The sequence below is a fragment of the Lissotriton vulgaris genome, chromosome 8, assembly GCF_964263255.1.
Source record: "Lissotriton vulgaris chromosome 8, aLisVul1.2, whole genome shotgun sequence".
Classification (NCBI taxonomy): Eukaryota; Metazoa; Chordata; class Amphibia; order Caudata; family Salamandridae; genus Lissotriton; species Lissotriton vulgaris.
Window position 1 is genome coordinate 49,860,424 of NC_141696.1, and position 19,130 is coordinate 49,879,553.

Below are 19,130 nucleotides of genomic sequence, written 5' to 3' on the forward strand. Positions count from 1 at the left end.
CCTTCCCTAAATTTAGGAATATCCACAAAAATGGCATGTTCAATTTTGATCTGTAGACCCACAGGTATTATATTTGATTGTAAGCATTGAGCAAGGAAATGGCCGTGTAGGCGAGTTCTAATCAGTTTCTTTTCAAGACGTTCTAGCTGGGTCACCTTGTCGTTGAGTATAATGTCAATGACCGGAGTGTTGGAGGAAAGGAAATTATTTGCAGGGTCATGTAATAGTTGCTGGATATAATCCTCTGTATACGTTAGGACTTCTTTATCTACCATGGTGGGTAGATATAAGAGAGTTCTCTGGATTTGACGATTATAGCGGAGAACGACAAACTACACACGACCTTATTCAGAAAACCAGTGGAACGCAACTCTCTGCTCCAATATTGCAGCCACCACCCGAGGGGCCTACGGTACAATTTACCTTTTGGTCAATTTTTAAGGATTAGGAGAAATTGTTCTATGAAAGAAGATTATATGGTGGAATCAGCAAATCTTATGGATCGCCTGATAGAACAAGGATATCCCAAAAGGCTCACTAAAAAAGGCGAAAAAACAAGCATGGTTCAACCATCGGGAAGCACTTCTGGAACCCATAGCCCAGCCATCAATGGGAGAGGAACGATTAATATGTGTGACCACATACAACACAAAGAGCAATGCTATAAAAAAGACTATCAACAAGCATTGGCCTTTGGTAGTCGAGGATCTAGGCAATAACAATATCCCTATGCATTCCTTTAAAAAAGCCAGGAGCATTAGGGACCATGTGGTCGCTTCATTTCTTGAGACCCCTACATCTCCAACCATAACATCCATCTGGAATCTGGCACCCATTGTGGGACATTATAAATGTGGGAAGTGCAAAGCTTGCCCCTCCACCATTCAAACCAAAGAATTTGTGCTCAAACATCACTGTATAACACTCAAATTCCAAACCAACTATAACACTGCGAACGTTATCTACTGCATAATCTGCCCATGTGATATGATCTATGTGGGTCAGACACAACAAAAGGCCAAAGTACGTTTCCTGTAACATTGTAGTCGCATCAGATGCAAAGTTACCGGGGCACTGTTTGTAGAACACTGTGAGACCAAGAGCCAGTCTCCTGAAAGTCTGAGATGGATCATTCTAGAACACGTGACATTGGGTCCAAGAGGAGGTGACATCACAACAATTCTCAACGTCAGAGAGTTGAAATGGATTTCATTTTTCGATTCGGTCCAGAACGGCCTCAATGATGCAGAGAACAATTTTTCCCAATTAGCCACTCTATGATCCAAATCTATTTTTCCTATTCTACTGTCTTTCAAACCAATGTATGGTATCTCTTTGATTCTTCAGTCTTCACGACCTTTCACTGGTAAGTGCACTGAATATGTTGTATAATGTCCTAAATTTATGGCCGATTATAACCTACACTACCCTGTGAGGCAAGTGCGTTATGTTTCGAGGGCATTTACTATGGAAAGAGAAAAAATTCACTTTAAATTTATGTCTTGTTATATTTCGCATTTGATGTACAACCATGCTACAATGTGTGACAAAATTGATAGTAAGTTTTTATTTTGCATGATGGGCTTTTAAGTTATTCTATACTCGTATCAGGGATACTAACCCAAAAGCGCCTTATCATCCCACAACATCCTAGTCTGTCCATCATGTCCATGATGACATGGGACACGCCCCCTCTTCCAACGTATCAGGGAAGCATATAACGCACACGCAAATGCAATGATCGATGCTGTCTTTTCTAGAGAGAAACCCTTTTTGACGCATCGCGATTCGATCCTAAGGTGAGCCAAACTACCCCGGTGCCCGGTTGATATGTTACATAGTAAGATAGCCCCATGAACCTAAACAATGCCCAATTTTACTTTTTAGCGTCTACCGGAAGACCCGTTTACCTGTGGGTGCTCCTATTCTCTACCGACGCTGTTTTCAATTGAGCGCGAGGTAAACCTGTTTTACTTCGTTACCCACTCAGACCATCGGGCAACCTCCCGAGTGGTAGCTACAAATGATGCATTTATATTGCAGGACCCTCCGCTTCCACACTTTGATGTCATGTCCGGGAATTAACTTTAAGGTAATTTTTCTCCAGTACTAGACCTCGTTTTAATCTGAATGAATCCATGTCGGCCTCATAATTAGGGCAATAGCATTAAGTTTACATTCATAATCCTCTGTTTCTCAACTTATCCTAATACGCCCAATTGGGCGTCCAATCGTAAATAGTGATGGGGATTCTTTCGAACCCCTCCTCATCTAAATACTGTTTTTAATCGTTCCTAGGAACCCTGCCCACCCCATCCCTCATCCTGATGAAGACCCGCTCCGTAAGGGGTACTGTCCCTCCTATCTCAAGGGTCGAAACGTAGACTATACCTACAACAATACCAGCTTCTGGCCCAAAGTGGGATTAATCCAGCCACATCAGAAGACTGTCTTTCATGTGATTCTCTCTGACTTATTGAAACAGCTTAATGTGCCCCCTGGAAAGGGAGCCATTGGAAATAATTTTATGATTGTATAATAGAATGAAATGCAATTCTATCTCTGCTTGTTTTAATGAATTGAAGTTTTTCTGCACTCAATCACAGATTTCCTTCACAACACCAGCACTTCCCCACTCCCCCTCCCTGTTGCGCGCGTGGGCACAAAACAAAGTATAATTAACCAATGAATGTAATTGATTGAATACTGTTATAACCAATAGTAGGTTGTGGGTATGTTGTGAATAAAAACAACCATACCACTATATATTTCTTGTATATTCATTAATTTTGAAAGTGAAGTTTTCTATGAATCTAAATCTATTCCCAGTCTGGAACCCCTCTATCTCTAATATGCCACTTACTAGCAAGCAGCCCCCAGCTGTGTATGAGTGGCTTTATTGATTACCCTCCCTGACCTGAACTGTGGACCCGATTCACAGAATGAACTTAAGACTAAATCCTAAACTTCCTACTATTTTGGTATTCCCGGAATGCACTTACTACTTTTGGCATTCACAGAATGAACTTACTACTTTCAGTATTCACAGAATGACTTACTACTTTCAGTATTCACAGAATGAACATACTACTTTCGGTATTCACAGAATAGACTTAAGACTACTAACATTACGTCTGCTCCCGGGCCGTAATTTCCGCTTCCGGGCCGTAACTTACGGCACTGCGGCGGACTTTACGAATCCGGCCCGCAATTTCCGGCTCTGCGCCGTAATTTCCGATTCCGGGCTGGAAGATACGAATTATGGCAGCTGTTCATGTTAGCCAAGGATAAACACCTGTCCAAGTGCCTATCATCCCCCACCATGGATCAGCTGACACACTGCAGCCAATCCTAGCCCTGCAGCATGTATTAATGCAGAGAAGACACAAAGAAACCCTTTCAGGATGTCACTGAATGTGTTTGTAGCACTGACCCTTGCCATGCGGCAAAACTACTTGAGGAGGAGGAGGAGGAGGAGGAGAGCAGAGAGGATCTTCAGACAGAGGATCAACCTATTTGGAATGACCAGCCAAGATGTAAGGGCCAGGTACAGTTTCCCACCAGAAGTCATCTTGGATATGGTATGTGAGTGAGAGCAGGAACTTGAATCTGTGACCTGCTGTTCACATGCAATACCAGCATATCTCAAGATCCTTTCTGCTCTCCACTTCTTTGCCACTGGGTCTTTCCAAAGGGTCTCCAGTGACCATGTGGTCATTTCCCAGGCAAGCCAGTCGCGATGCCTGCATCAAGTACTGAGATGCATCACTGCTAGAGCCCCCAACCATATACAAATGCCTAATACACTGGCCATGAGACAAAGTGCAGCAAGAAATGTGTATCTCCTTGCACAATTCCGTGTGCTGGGTACAATTGATTGCACCCATGTGGCCCTTCAGCCACCCCGACACATTGCACACATCTTCTGCAACAAACACAGATGGCATTCCATCAATGTGCAAGCTGTCTGTGATGCCAGTGGGAGGTTCATCAATGTGCATGCAGTGTTGCCAGGCAGTACCCATGACAGCTTCATATTCTGCATGTCACCTCTTGCCCGACGGATGGCTGCTGGAGAATTTGGCAACATGTGGCTACTGGGTAAGTAGTAAGCACTAAAAATAAATGATATGTGTCATTGAAATGTCTGAATGCCCCCCAATACTAACCATTTTACAATAAGAATCATGGCCCAACAGACACTGCATGTGCTAACGTATAGATCACGTTCTGTGCAAGTCAAGATGCAAAAAATAAAATAAGCGCAGGGTCAATGAAAGGGACTCCTGCTGGTAAAAATCTAGCGTGATTCATGATGTTAGAGGAACCCTGTTTTGTTGAAATTAGCATTTATAATGCGGCGCACCATGGAACAAGACTAGACAGATGTGTGACGCATCTACTGCCATAAAGGTAACGCACTGCTGGAGTGATGTCGCAAGTGCGACACAGCTCAAGCAAGGTTCGCAGTGACCCTATGCCTACCATGCTACATCAATCCTTACGCCTGCTTCAAGCAGGCGCAGGGTTGTGACGCAGCATGTCCATAAAAGTGACTGAGAGAAATCTTGTAGATTTCACTCAGCCACTTTTAGGAGGTGTTCCTGCGCCGGGACGCCCCCCGCGCCCGATCGCCCAACTGTGGCGAAAGGCTTTACAATGTGACACATCTCCCAGATGCGTCACGTTGAAAATACCCCACAGCATGGCACTGGCTTTGCGCTGCCTCTGCACCACAAAAGTGACGCAACTGTGGCGGAAATGTGGCATACGGGGCTTGTAAATCTGTCCCCATTTGTCTGTGATATATCCACACTGCTCCACTCCAATGTTATGTAACACATCACACATCTCTGATAATGAGCACTCCATATGGACTACATGTACCATAATGCAAAGTAGGAGAAAATGAAACTGTGGTTTGATGTTGTGTCAGACCCCCCCACTCCCCGTCCGTGCAGAAATGTCACAGAATTGTCTGTTCCCCCTTTTCTTACATATTCATGATTCTCATCTGCATTGTCATTTCTGTTTTATCTACAACAGAATAGCAGGATGGCAATGGATTTGATTACTGATTGTGGATGGATCAGGATGAATACAAAATGGCTGCCAACTACTTCCTGTGATGTATTTCCTGTCTCCCACTTCCTGTATAACATTGCCTGTATGACAATAATATCTGTTAAAAAAAAAACATTGCCTGTATGAAATTATGTGTTCCGGTTCATTTTCGGAGGTTACAGCCCAAAAATGTAATTTCCGGTTTTGCGGCATAGTGCGCGTGCGCGGATACGATGCACCGGATCCAGAAACTATGTTTTTGGGCCGTAATATCCCCCAAAAAAACGGAACACATCATACAGGCAATGTTATACAGGAAGTGGGAGACAGGAAATACATCACAGGTAGTAGTTGGCAGCCATTTTGTATTCATTCTGAGTCATCCTCTATCACTGATCAGATCCTCAGACATCCTGCTGCTCTCATTACACTTATTCCCCAAAATGGCTGAGGAGTATGAAGAGAGAGCACCCCCTTTCACAGAAAGGGAATTGGACATATTGGTAGAGGGGGTGCTGGGCAAATTTCCTCAGCTATATGTGGACCCTGAGTACCAGCCGAGCACTGCAGCCTGGGCCAGGCTATGGGCCAACATAGGCGAGCGCTGCAGTACAGTGGGAGTATGCACCAGGAGTGCTAGGTCATGCCGCAAGCGCTGGGAAGTCCTAAAGCGCTGTTCCCGCCACAAGGCTACAGAGCAGGTGGGCTAGTCTTCCCAGCACCATGTGCATCATCCTCGCCTCACCCCACTGTACAGGAGGGTCCTGCGAGCAGCTTGGCCGACTCTCCATGCTCAGCTGGAGGAGCATGAGCAGCAGGAACCTAGTAAGTGCATCATATGCAATATGTGTCTGGGAGTATGATGTGAGTAAAACAGTGCTGTACCATTGTGTGTCCCATGCCTCCATTCACCAATTCCGTGTCCATGCAGCAGTCACCAAGATTAAAAAGGCACACTGTGGCATATGGACTGAACAGGGCAGAGTGCATTTTGGGAGTTGTAGTTACTTCATGACATCTGGGTAAATGAGCCACACTTGTGCATTCATATTGAATCAGCTCTGCCAGCACAACTACCATTGCACCAAGGAAATCATAACTGATGTGTGCATTGGATGAGCAATGGTGCAGACACTGTCCAGTGTGTGCATGGCAGGCCAAAGGGTATTGGATTCTGTGACTTTCATAGCATTTGTAAAGTTTGGGTTCCAATTGAGACAGATCATCATGTGCCATTGAGTCAAGGCAGACTTTGGGATCCTTGCATCACTCTTAAGTGTTCCTAAATGTGCAAGGCGTGTCCACTGACAGATGCCTCACCCTCAGTGGCCTGTATGACATTTCACATGTACAGGTAGCTGTCACAACCACCCACCACTGTTCACCAGTGTACTGCATTACCTCTTAAGTCAACAAAGCCAATATGTGGCACTGGATTGTCCGATGATGTGTGGGGACGGCAAAAGGCTAGACTCACAATATAGCTAGAGAAGTACCCCAGATCCAATGTGGATGTGTGACCTATATTCGGCATTGATCTTGTCCCATACAATGCTACAAAGCAGATGACACTTGTCCAGATGTTTATTAGCTGCAACTCCATCTCAATGGCCAACTCAATTAAATCTGGACTCTTCATGTTCTCCTTTGGTGGACTGGTTTTGGAACTGGCACATGTAGCAGTGACAGGACACACAGATCACAAGCATGCCAAGGTTGAGGGTTGGCCAATACAGTTGCGTAAGCCACAAAAATACACGAGATGTCCATGTCAGACTCAATTCAGTAAATGACAGTGTACATACATGTAATGTAAGTTCATAAATACTGAGGGGCAGATTTACAAGCCCCTTGCGTCTCTTTTACACAGCTGTTGCATCACTTTTGTGACGCAGCGGCGGCGCAAAGCCAGCACCATGCTGTGGGGAAATTACAACGTGACGCATCTGGGAGATGCGTCACGTTGTAAAGCCCTGCGCCACATGTAGGCGTTCTGGCGCAAGAACGCCTCCTAAAAGTGGCGGAGTGAAATCTACAAGATTTCACTCAGTCACTTTTAGGGCCATGCTGCGTCAAAACCCTGCGCCTGCTTGACGCAGGCGTAAGGATTGATGCAGCATGTTAGAGATAGGGCACCCCCGAGCCTTGCTGGAGCTGCGTTGCACTTGCGATGCAACTCCAGCAATGTGCCGCATTTCCACTGGGGAAGCGTCACGCATCTGCCCATCCAAGGACCACGGTGCGCCGCATTTACAATGCGGCGCATCAGTGGTGACGCACAGGTGGGCAGATGCGTCACCACTCTTCTGACACATCTCTGCTGATTAGCAGAGATGCGTCAGAAGTTGTAAATCTGCAACTGACAACTGTAGAGTGTGATCAGAGGAAAACAAAATCTGACCTTGCCTCATCTATGTATGTGTCTCGTCCTGCATGAAACAACCACCACATCAGGATTTTGCTTACTCCTCAGCAGGCACGGCTGGTGATACAGAAGACCTGCAGGAACAAGTCCGGAGAAGGAGGCCATCAGTTCGCCGGCGGCTACAAGTTCTTTCCACCAGTGAGGAAGAAGAGGAGGAGGGACCCTCAACATCTGGAGGCAAGGGGATTGCGCCCACCCGGAATGAAGAAGAACAGCACTCTGATGCTACGTCCCGGGTGGAGGCTGTGGACATTGTAGGTGGGGGGGAAGGACCCGACACCTCTGACCATGATGTGGTGGAGAGCCACTCTCCCACACACTTCACCAGTGGCTCTGGAAGAGGTGTCCCCGGGCAGGCCAACATTCCATCTGGGCCTGTCCTCAGCCCCTCCCTACCTACAGAGTCCCTCATGCCATCAGGGACTCCAGCGGCATCATACTACAAGTGTGTCTAGAGATATGCACGATGCGAGCGGACATTCTAAGATCTCTGGACAACCTAGCCACCATCGTCAGTTCCCTGGCCACAGCCATGGCGTCTCTTGTCTCCCAAATCCCTTCCCATACCACTGTTAATGTCTCCCCCTGTCTGATGCCCCAAACTGTTTCCCCCCATACTCCTTGTGTGTCACGATCCCGTGTGGTACCTGTTCCTGCGCCAGCCAGCCGTGTGTCTGCATCAGACACTGAGGATCTGGACATTGTGGTCCTGGAGGATGACCAGAAGGACACTTGACTGTTATGACTGAGACTTTGTTGTGGACAAAGATTTCATTTTCCCCTTTTAAATAGACTGGTTTCCCTAACGCTCTCTGAAGTATTATATTTTATTTGCCCCACCCCAACCCAAGTTCCCTTCTCCTTCTGCATTAAGATCATCATTTGATTTCCTTTCTCCCTTCGAAACGGAAGGTTATTTTCTGTTCTTACATAAAACATTTTAAGGAATTCTACTTAGTTTAACTTGTTTGACTCCATTTTGAATGTCTGTTTCCAAATATGGACACATATTTTGTGAGTCATATGCTATGCACATAATAGCTTGTTGCAATGATGGGTTACACTTGTAACTGTGTCTCTCTCACACACACATACACATGCTAACATCGTTAGGAAAAGATACACAACAGATTCTTACTTTTGTAGGTCTTTATTTTCACTATACATATAAGGACCCCAAGACAATTTGACCACATGAATGTCACTGGCGATCGTTCTTGCGACTCTGCAATTTTGGGGGTGATAATCGCTGTGAGGGGTCAGGTTGAGCTTGTCGCCTACGTGTAGGGGGTGTTGTACAGGCTGATCTACAAGTGCAGGTGCAGATGGTGTCTGCACGTTTGATGTTTGTGCCTGGACAAGGGCTGGTTGTGCAGGTGGTGGAAGTGACTGTACAGAGGTTGGTGGTGGTTGTACAGGTAGTGGGAGTGACTGTACAGAGGTTGGTGGTGGTTGTGCAGGTGGTGGGAGTGACTGTACTGAGGTTGATGGTGGTTGTGCAGGTGGTGGGAGTGACTGTACTGAGGTGGTTGGTGGTTGTGCAGGTGGTGGGAGTGACTGTACAGAGGTTGGTGGCTGTTGTGCAGTTGGTGGGGGTGGTGGGGGTGGTGGGTGTGCCTGTTCAGGGTGCCGGTGTGTTTGTGTACCTTTGCTGTGGTGCTGTGCAGTTGGTGGTACAGGTGTGTGGATGTGCTGTTCTGCAGGCAGATATGATGGCTCCCCTCCCTGCGTTGGCCGTGAAGGGACACTTTGGATCACTCTCACCATGCCCGCCATCATCTTCATGGCCAAGGCATGGTGTCTTGCACTCTCTTCCCTTTGGATGGATATCAGATCTGTCATATTCCTGGACATGTCCTGCCAAGTTTTATCCATCCTATCCAAAGCTTGGCTCACCCTGTCCACCGCTTGAGGGAATTGGACCATGTCCTGCACGGACCCAGACATGTCTGAGAGGGTAGCCCCTATGGCAAGAATGTCCTGCCTCATATCTGCCTGCTGTTGGAAGAAGTCCTGCTCCTACTGGCCACCATCGCCAGGTGCAGGCCCCCTCTGTAGATGTCTGCCATGGATGTGATGAGCAGGTCCAACAACGGGGGAGGGGGGCAGTCGGAAGCCTGTGGGCAGGAGAATGGTGCACAGGGGATACCTGCACCACAACAGGGCTGGTACTTCCCACAGATTGGGGAGAGAATGGCAGGGATGTACCAGAGCGGGTAGGGAAACCACCATGTCAGCCCTGGACGTGAGGGCTGTGAGGAAGTGATGTCTGTGTTGTGATGCGTGTGAGCTGTGGCTGGTTTGCTCTATGCTGGGATTTGGGGGAGGCTGACGAACGTTGCTTGGCAGAGGATGTGATGCTGTGTTATCAGAACCGTCATCCACTGAGTGGACGGATATGTCATCATCATCATCCCCAAAGTCAACGTCCTCATGATCTTCCTCCTCCTCTTGAGCATGACTTGCTGCTGACATGACTGATTGGAGGATCAGGGGATTCTCCCCTCTGATTCCCCGTTGATACCTGGTGGTAGGTCTGTCATCCTCTCCCTCAGCATCATCTGGAACACAGAGGTTGCAACCGTATTAGTGATTGACCTGGTATTACATGGGGTGCAACACCAGGGTTGTATTAACTGTACTTTGCATTAGCAGATGAGGAACATGTGACCTAGTTAGAGTACCACCACAGATGACTGCTCACACCATAGCACTGAGGTGTTACACATAATACTAGCAAACTCACCAGCTCCAGCCACAACTTTCTGTCGCTTCGCGTTCCCCCTGGTATATCCTGCTGAACCTGTCTCCTCATAGACGTTGTAGACATAGCTGTAGAGGGTAAAGACAGCATTCTCAATGATCTGCATCACCAATTGACAGACAGGCACATGTGACACTCCTGATTTGTATTTGGCTTTGTAAACAACAACTGTTGATTCCATGCAGAAGGGGATCTTGATCTCTGTCATGGCTTAGTAATCTAAGCTAGTGACACACCTCATGCCAGAATTACCTGAAGAACAAGTCCGCGAGGGCTTCACTGCTGCAGCCAGGATGTCAAGCCTCCCCCGGGATGTTGTCCGCTGCAGTGGTATCATCCTGTCAGCAGCTGTGATGAGACATATATGTCCATATTTTAGTACAACAGATTGTAGCTATGAGCCAATATGTCATTCTCAATACCCATTTGCGGATGTTATGTTATGTTATGTTATGTTACTATAGTTTTATATAGCGCAAATCACCACTGGTCTCTAAGCGCTTTTAAAGAAAGGAACACAACAAATAGCCACCGGTAGGCCGCCCACGACCCCACTGGCGATTTAAAGTAAAGATGTTGTCTTTTTGAACAAGTGGGTCTTTAACGCCTTTCTGAAGGGCAATAGCACTGGCTCCCCTTGCAAGGTTGCAGGTAACTCGTTCCAGATTTGAGGAAGGAGGACCGACAGATTTAAGATTAAATCTCAGTGGGGTTAATTTACAAGCTTTGGAGGAGCGCAAGGCTCTGCCCGGGATGTACTTTCTCAGGCGGTCTTTAAAATATTTGGGAGCCTCTCCATAGATGGCTTTATGGGCTATACAGAGACCCTTGAATTGTACTCGGTGTTCGATGGACAACCAGTGCAATTTCTGTAGAATGGGAGTTGCTCGTGTTCTCCTCGGTAGGGAGAAAATCAGCCTGGCCGCATTATTCTGAACCACCTGCAATTTCCTAAGGAGCTTCCGAGGGAGACCCAGATAAAGAGCGTTTCCATACCGGATAATCCAGGACAATGTGTAGCATGTTTACCTCATGGACGTTTCATGTGGGCACCTGCTCACAAGCAGCATTTACGAGCAGTTACCTCCATGCAGCACTGACATCATTAAGATGACACCTCAACTGACAAACTTGTATGAGAAGGTTACAGAAATTTCAAGGAAGGGGATAAGTGACCCGGACTCCTCCGCATCACACTGATTTCACCTTTACCATTAATACTAACATTTTTCATGAGTGTAATGTCTGTTGACAAGTAGGAAAGGAGTTCCTTTGAGATGTTCAGTAGTCAGGGACATGATGTTGCTCATTTGTGCTTCATTATCCATAAGGTCACCAAGCTCATTTTTTTATGTGGTAACACAGATTTCTTATGTCCATCCTTTGAGTGTCCTCTGTTACCATACTCTATTTCCAACATCATGGTACTACTTAGATGACAACGGATGGTGTCTTGTACAGCAGACATCCAAACCTCATATGTCAAACACTCACCTATACATGTACATACGGTAGAAGAGGAGGCAAGCAGAAAACAACATTTGGTTATGATGACACATTGCAGATGAGGTGAGAAGCTTTGAGGCTTCCCGTCTGCACTGGATTATCGTGTTGATCTTCAGCTAAGTCATTTTGCAGGTGTAACTGCATGAAGATTCACCTTAGCAGTCCCTACACCCATCTAAAAGGTACACAACTGTCATTAGTGTGTGCCTCAGCCATGCCAATTTCATTTTGATTTAACTATGCATATTTTGATAGGGATTTATCCTATCAGTGAATTTGCAAGCCTGTTGTGTTTTGGTCAGTTCATATGACACATTCTATTGTATGTCCATTCTGCACTCACTTGGCGTACATTTTGTGTCAGCCTCTTATTTGCCACCAGGGTCTGATCTGCCATGTGTTCAAATGCCATATGTGAGCATATTGTGATGCAGGACAACAGTGTTGTACAACACATACAACATACGGTGGAGGTGAAAGGCCCAATTAATGAGCATTCTGCCAGATTTATTCTACGGTAGACTTACCTTGGCCCAGCACCTGAGCAGTGTGTGGTCCCTGAACAGATGTCACGTCCAACCTTGTAGCATAAGTCAGTGTGTATGTTTGATTCTGGGAGGACCGCATTGTACCTATAAGGAAAAGTGTGTTTTGCAACTTTACATTTCTGCTGCCACATGTGATGCAATCAATTTCTGACACAAAAGAGGAGCACAAGCAGTTGTGGGCACCACCGTTGCAGAAGTGTGTCATACATAATGTCATGAGTGATCACACATATGACTTAGAACGGCCCTACTACCTAGATGCAACCTATTACATGCCTATGAATCCAGAAGTAAAGTCCACTATCGTGTTTTATTGTTGCCCAACAAATAATCCATCCAATGTAAGCAGTACATGACCAGCTGTGTGGACTGTGCAATTTAATGTATATTGGAAAGATTTGAAGTTGGACAGTGGATGCATTATCAATACTACTGAGACTGGTATCTCTCTGCTTGTTCATCATCACTATATCTGTGCAAAGAGGATTTCTTGATTGGGTCTACAGACACTTTAACAATATAGTGGGCACACCCTTTTGACTGTTTGTGGCACTCGATTACAGGATTGGATTCCCCGTTCTGGGACTGCTGGTGAAATACATATTATGTACCACAATTACAAAGGTATGATGAGCCAAGACATGTTATATTTCGTCTTTCGCTGTTCACAAATGTCATATGGTAAAGGTGAATGTCCATTGACAACTCCAATTGTAATGAAGCAATTTTTGCATCTCTGGTTGACTTTCATAGGTGGGCACTATTTGTCCCTCTGTCGTCTCCTGACAATGTATGCAATTTGACCTTCTCCTGGCCAGTTTGACTTACCAGTTGGTGAGGTTGTAATGCCTTCCACTGTATGTTGTCGATTCCTCCCAGTAGATGCGGTGACCTCTGCTACTGCAGTTGTCTGTGCTCTAGCTGGATGTGTCAATGGTGAGAAGAGAGAAAAGTAACCAAATCGGAAATGTGCTTGTGGAACTTTTCAGGAATTTTCCCATATCTTCTGCGTGCTAACAGTGTTGTGAAGTACTGCCGCAGACGGGGCAGGTAGGAGCAGTGGTGTGTTGTGGATATAATGGCGTGGCAGAGTGGGAAATGGACGAGAGAATATGTGTATGACATATTTTGATCTGATGATTCTCTCACCTTCTGCTTTGTGATTTAGGCTGGCACAGGGTGATGTACTTCTTGGAGAATCAGTGGCAGGTTTACAAACCCCTTGAAAAAGATTTACACTGCTGTTGCCTCACTTCTGTGACACAGCGGTGGTGTACAACAGACGACACATTTTGAATTATTCGCAACGTGACGCATTTATGGTGAAACATCACGTTGTGAGAGCCTGCGCAACATTGAACCTGTGTCAGCTTTGATGTCGGCAGGGTGGGCATTCCTTTGGGATATGCCGCGTAAAAGTGATGGAGTGTAATCTACAAGATTTCACAGAGTCACTTTTCAGAGGCTGCTGCGACGCAACCATACGCCTTCTTGAAGCCGACGTAAGGAGTGGCGCAACACGTTAGATATGGGCGGTCCATGGACATTGTTGGAGTTGCATCGAACTTGCGACACGACTCCAGCAAAGCACCCTCCTAAACCCCATCAGATGCGACACACATCTGTTTATCCCTGCACCACAGTGCACTGCTATGTAAATATTAAGCATGGGCGAATTTTGCGAATCTGGCGTTCACGAATTTTGCGAATTTGCGAACTCGCAATCCGCAAAATCCGCGAACTCTCGCGGATTTGCAGATTTTTTTTTTGTGTTCGCAAGGATTTTTGCTAGTTTGCGAGGATTTTGTACCAGTTCGCAATTGCGAACTTACATGTCAGCTCGCAACGGTCGCGATTATGTTGTTTCTACGTCTGGTTCATCATCACAGGTTCCCAGCACCCTCTGTTTCACCCCTGCCACCCTCTGTTTCACCCATGCCACCCTCTGGTACATCAATGCCACCCTCTGGTTCATCATCACTGTAGATTATGGGGGGAAAAAGCAACCACACCTGCCCTGCTTCAACTGACATGAATTAATTTGGGGTTGATTTATTAATGTGTCACTGTTTTAAAATTCCAGTCTGGCACCTGCTTCCTTATCTGTAATTTGCTTTCTGTTGCAGTGCAATTTTTTTTTCCAGGACTTTTGTGGCCTACTTGTAGCTATTCTATGAGCCTGCTGTGAGGGTCAGAGCAGGGTCATACAATTGTTGCAACTAGCAACTGAACTGGGAATTTGCGGATTTTTTTTTGTTTGTGTTCGCAAGGATTTCTGCCAGTTCGCGAGGGTTTTGTACCAGTTCGCAATTGCGAACTTACATGTCGGCTCGCAACGGTCGCGATTATGTTGTTTCTACGTCTGGTTCATCATCACAGGTTCCCAGCACCCTCTGTTTCACCCCTGCCACCCTCTGTTTCACCCATGCCACCCTCTGGTACATCAATGCCACCCTCTGGTTCATCATCACTGTAGATTATGGGGGGGAAAAGCAAGCACACCTGCCCTGCTTCAACTGACATGAATTAATTTGGGGTTGATTAATTAATGTGTCACTGTTTTAAAATTCCAGTCTGGCACCTGCTTCCTTATCTGTAATTTGCTTTCTGTTGCAGTGCAATTTTTTTTTCCAGGAACTTTGTGGCCTACTTGTAGCTATTCTATGAACCTGCTGTGAGGGTCAGAGCAGGGTCATACAATTGTTGCAACTAGCAACTGAACTCTGGAGGGGCCCCAGTCAGGAAGCACTACAGGGAATGGTTACTAATGATGAGTTTGAACTTTTGCACCTGCTGAATGCTTTCACTTTTGAAAAACTCGTTTTTCTGCAGAACAGCATTACAGCAACTGTAATGCCCCAAACAAGCTTACTTGTGAAAGTTGATTTCTAATCCAAAAGTGATCCAAAGAAAGTCAAAAGGCCTCAAATCCAAAAAAGTGCAGGCAAATGTCAACCTGAGGAGTTATTCTGATAAAAATCATCATTTTCAGAAGGTCTATGCTGCTTGCTAGTGAATTTCTTGTGCAAAATTGCAATTTTTGTAATTTCTCGAGTGCGAGATTGTTGCTGCCCGCCGCACCTACATGTTCGCAATTGCGAACTTACACCGCACGCTGCAAAATTGTATCACCAAGAAAAAAAAATCCACTGCGTGCGAATTTGCGGATTTTCGGTAAATTCGCGCGCGTTCGCGGATTGCAAATTTACCGAAAATCCGCAAAATCCGCGAGCGTAACGTATTTTCCACCCATGCTTAGTAAATATGACGCATCCGTGGTTGCGCAAGGGTTGAATTGCATGTCACATTGGTACTGGCACTTCCCTGCTAATATTTGTCAATTGCTACTTAGCAGGGTTGTGTATGTACGGCAGCAGCACTGTGCCCATGTTTTCATGAGGAGGGGAGGGATTAGCCAATTCTAATGCTAAGGATTCTGGGACTTGTGGTGCTACATTCAGAGGGTGACACATGAGTCTCAGTTTGACAATACTTTTATATACACTTTGGACAAGTTCCTTACTCACAATGATAGTGCAACACTACCATCTTTTCATGAACTTTTTCATTTCATTCCACTTACCTGGTACCACGTAGCGGACGTCACTGACAGGCAGCCCATGGACCAAGTGGAGGTGTATTGTTGTGAGGAAAGCCTCCTCCAGTGGGGTGAGACAGATGCGTGGTCCTGGGTATGCAGCAGGGAGGATCCTGCTTAATTCAAATCTGGAGTACTTCTCCTTCACCCTCTGCCTTTCATCCCGCCACTTTTTCTTGATGTCCTGTGCTGTGTGCCTCTCCTCCCCAAATGCTGAGACATCAGTGGCTAATTGCTGCCATAGGGCTGCCTTCTGTGTCCCCCTGGTGCAGTAGGGTGGGAGTCCATATAGGCGTTTGTGGTGCCTGACTATGAACTCCACAAGCATGGTGGTCTCCTCTGCAGTGAAGTTCCTCTTTCTCCTCATTGCTTCCATTTTTCTATGGCAATCTGAGCGTTGTAGACACAAACTCTCTGTGGCCAAACCTGTTCCTTCAATCTGTGCTGCTTTTATGTGTTTTGTGGTGCTGGTCAATTAGTGTTAATTGGCTTCAGCTAGAGCGTGGTGGGGGATGGTAGGCACTGGCAACATTCATCATGGCAAAATGGAGCTATTGGCTGTGATTGGCTGCAGTGTGTCAGCTGATCAATGGTGGGGGATGGTAATCACTTGGACAGGTGTTTACCCTTGGCTAACATGGCCAACTGCCATAATTCGTATCTTCTGGCCCGAAATCGGAAATTCCGTCCAGGAATCGGAAATTACTGTCTGGATACGGAAATTCCAGCGCAGAGCCAGACATTGCGGGCCGGATTCGGAAAGTCCACCGCAGTGCCGTAGTTACTGCCCGGAAGCGGAAATTACGGCCCGGGAGCGGACGTAAAGTTAGTAGTCCTAAATCTATTCTGTGAATACCAAAAGTAGTAAATTCATTCTGTGAATACCGAAAGTAGTACGTTCATTCTGTGAATACCGAAAGTAGTAAGTTAATTCTGTGAATACCGAAAGTAGTACGTTCATTCTGTGAATGCCAAAAGTAGTAAGTGCATTCTGTGAATACTAAAATAGTAGTAAGTTTAGGATTTAGTCTTAAGTTCATTCTGTGAATCGGGCCCTGTTTGCTTTGTTTTGCTGTACGGCCCCACCGACGCATCCAGTGCGCCTGCCAGCCACCAGCATGCAGTCCCCAGCCGGTTATGAGCGGCAGGGAGAGAACAAAATTATTTGGTACCGCTGCCAGAGGCAAGTAGGCGCTGTATTTAGAGGCCCTCTACCACCCGGCACGGGCACGCATAGGTCATTGTAAAACTGCTGAAAAAGGGAACGGGGCAAAAAGCGCTATGGACTCCGGATCAAGGATACCACCAAATGAGCCGCAGCAATTCCACCATTTAGGTACAGTAATAAAATTATATCTTGCGCATATTGATTCCACCCAGCTATATTTTGCAGTAATGTTGCCCTTATGTCTTTGAATAATTCTTTAATCAGATTGTTTTTAATATTGTTTTTCTTTGATTTAATTATTTAGGTGATGTGTGGGTGTCGCTTACAAACACTTTGCATAAAAATATGTTATTTTAGGCAACATCCATAATTTTTTTTATTTTTTATGTAAATACTTCCTAACACATAAACATAGCGCTGCTCCACTGTTTATAGGCACATGGGCCTCCTCCACCCTATAATATCACTAGTGCTTTCTGGGCTTTCCTTACAACACCTCTTACCTGTTTTAAATGCAGTAAAGTGCATAGGTTTGAACAGTGTTTTGGATCAGTTCATGATTTTTTGTGCTTTAATCAGTGGCTCTGTACACTATACTTATGCCGGTGCCATTAAGACTCTCCATAGGGCCCTAGAGCCTACACTACACTAAGGGAAGTATAACTCTCTGCCACCCTACAACAACACCAGTATATTTGTAGCTTTATTTATGGAACCTTGTACTTATTGTCAACGCACTAAAGGGCCTAGATCACCTAGGAAGAACGTGTGCTGTATGCACACATTTTATATTTTCTCTTTTTCCCCATGCAACTGAGATTATCTGCTGTTGAGGGAAACTTTGACCTAGTTCACATTTTATTTTCCAAAATTACTCTGTGACGGGGATAAAATGGTTGCACCACCTACTCACATTGTTTCTTTTTAGCCATCACATCTGCATTAAACTTTTTGGGTTATTGTGCCTGCTGCGGCCCGGGTGGTGCCATCATCGAGAGCATCTGAGAAAGGTACAAGAGGCGAGGTAGTACCGTCATTTTCACTGCCGTTACCTTCCCAAACCATGCCAGTCTGAGTTGTGACCAGGCGTCCAGCGCTTTGGTTGTATGTTCCAACAGTAAGGAGTAATTCAGGGACACCGTCTTGGCTAGAGTCCGCGCAACATTGAACCCTAGGTATGCTACATCCGTGAGCGCCCAGTGGAATGTGAAGTCCCGTTGCAATGCCACTACCTCCTCTTAGGGAACGGAAAGGTTCAGGATCTGCAATTTTGCGACATTTATCTTAAAGCCTGATATGTCCCCAAAGGCCGTAAATTCATTCAGCAAAGTCCGGAGGGACCTCCGCGGCTGGGTAAGTGAAAGGATCACGTTGTCCGCATACAAGCTTAGTTTATGCACATCCGCCCCGAATTTGAGGCCTACCACACTAGGATTTGCCCGGATTCGCTGTGCAAAAGGCTCCATATAGAGCGCAAATAAAAGTGGGGACAGGGGGCAACCCTACTGTGTACCCCGGGCAATAGAAAAGGGGGCCAACCTGCAGCCATTAACCCAAACAAAGGCCCTGGAGAAGGAGTATTGGCACCGCATCCACCGAAAAAGTTGGCACAGAGCCCGTACACGTGCAGGACCACGAACAGATACTCCCAGCTAACGCGGTCGAAGGCCTTTTCTGCGTCTATATACATAAGAAAGGTCGGTTTCCCGGAGCGGTGAATACCATCGACCAGGTGCAACAATCTTTTGGAATTGTCTCCCCCTTGTCTGAGGGAATGAAACCAGACTGATCGGGTCGACCAAATCCGCCATTAGGGGGATAAGGCGCAACGCCAAAATACCTGCGAATAATTTTGCATCAACGTTAAGAAGAAGAATGGGTTGGTAGGACACACACAAGCGTGCCTCTTTCCCAGGCTTCAAAATAACTGAAATTGCAGCCTCTGACATCGAGGGCATCACCTCTCCCGTGTCAAGAGAAGAGTTAAACAGCTGGGTCAGGAAGGGAGCCATCCAGGCCCGTGATTTGGTTACTTTCAGCCTGGAGATAGCTGAAAT

At 46.1% G+C, this 19,130-nt stretch overlaps 1 long non-coding RNA gene across 1 annotated transcript in view; it reads right to left on the bottom strand.

Moving 5' to 3' along the window:
• Positions 1–8,626: 8,626 nt before the first annotated feature.
• The window catches only part of LOC147693357 (uncharacterized), an 82,810-nt gene continuing 72,306 nt past the window's right edge, over positions 8,627–19,130 (bottom strand). The window contains exons 3-5 of the long non-coding RNA XR_015299101.1: positions 12,287–12,391; positions 10,236–10,321; positions 8,627–10,050 (exon numbers count right to left, since the gene is read on the bottom strand). This is a non-coding gene — a long non-coding RNA (uncharacterized LOC147693357). The remainder of the gene's footprint in view (positions 10,051–10,235; positions 10,322–12,286; positions 12,392–19,130) is intronic.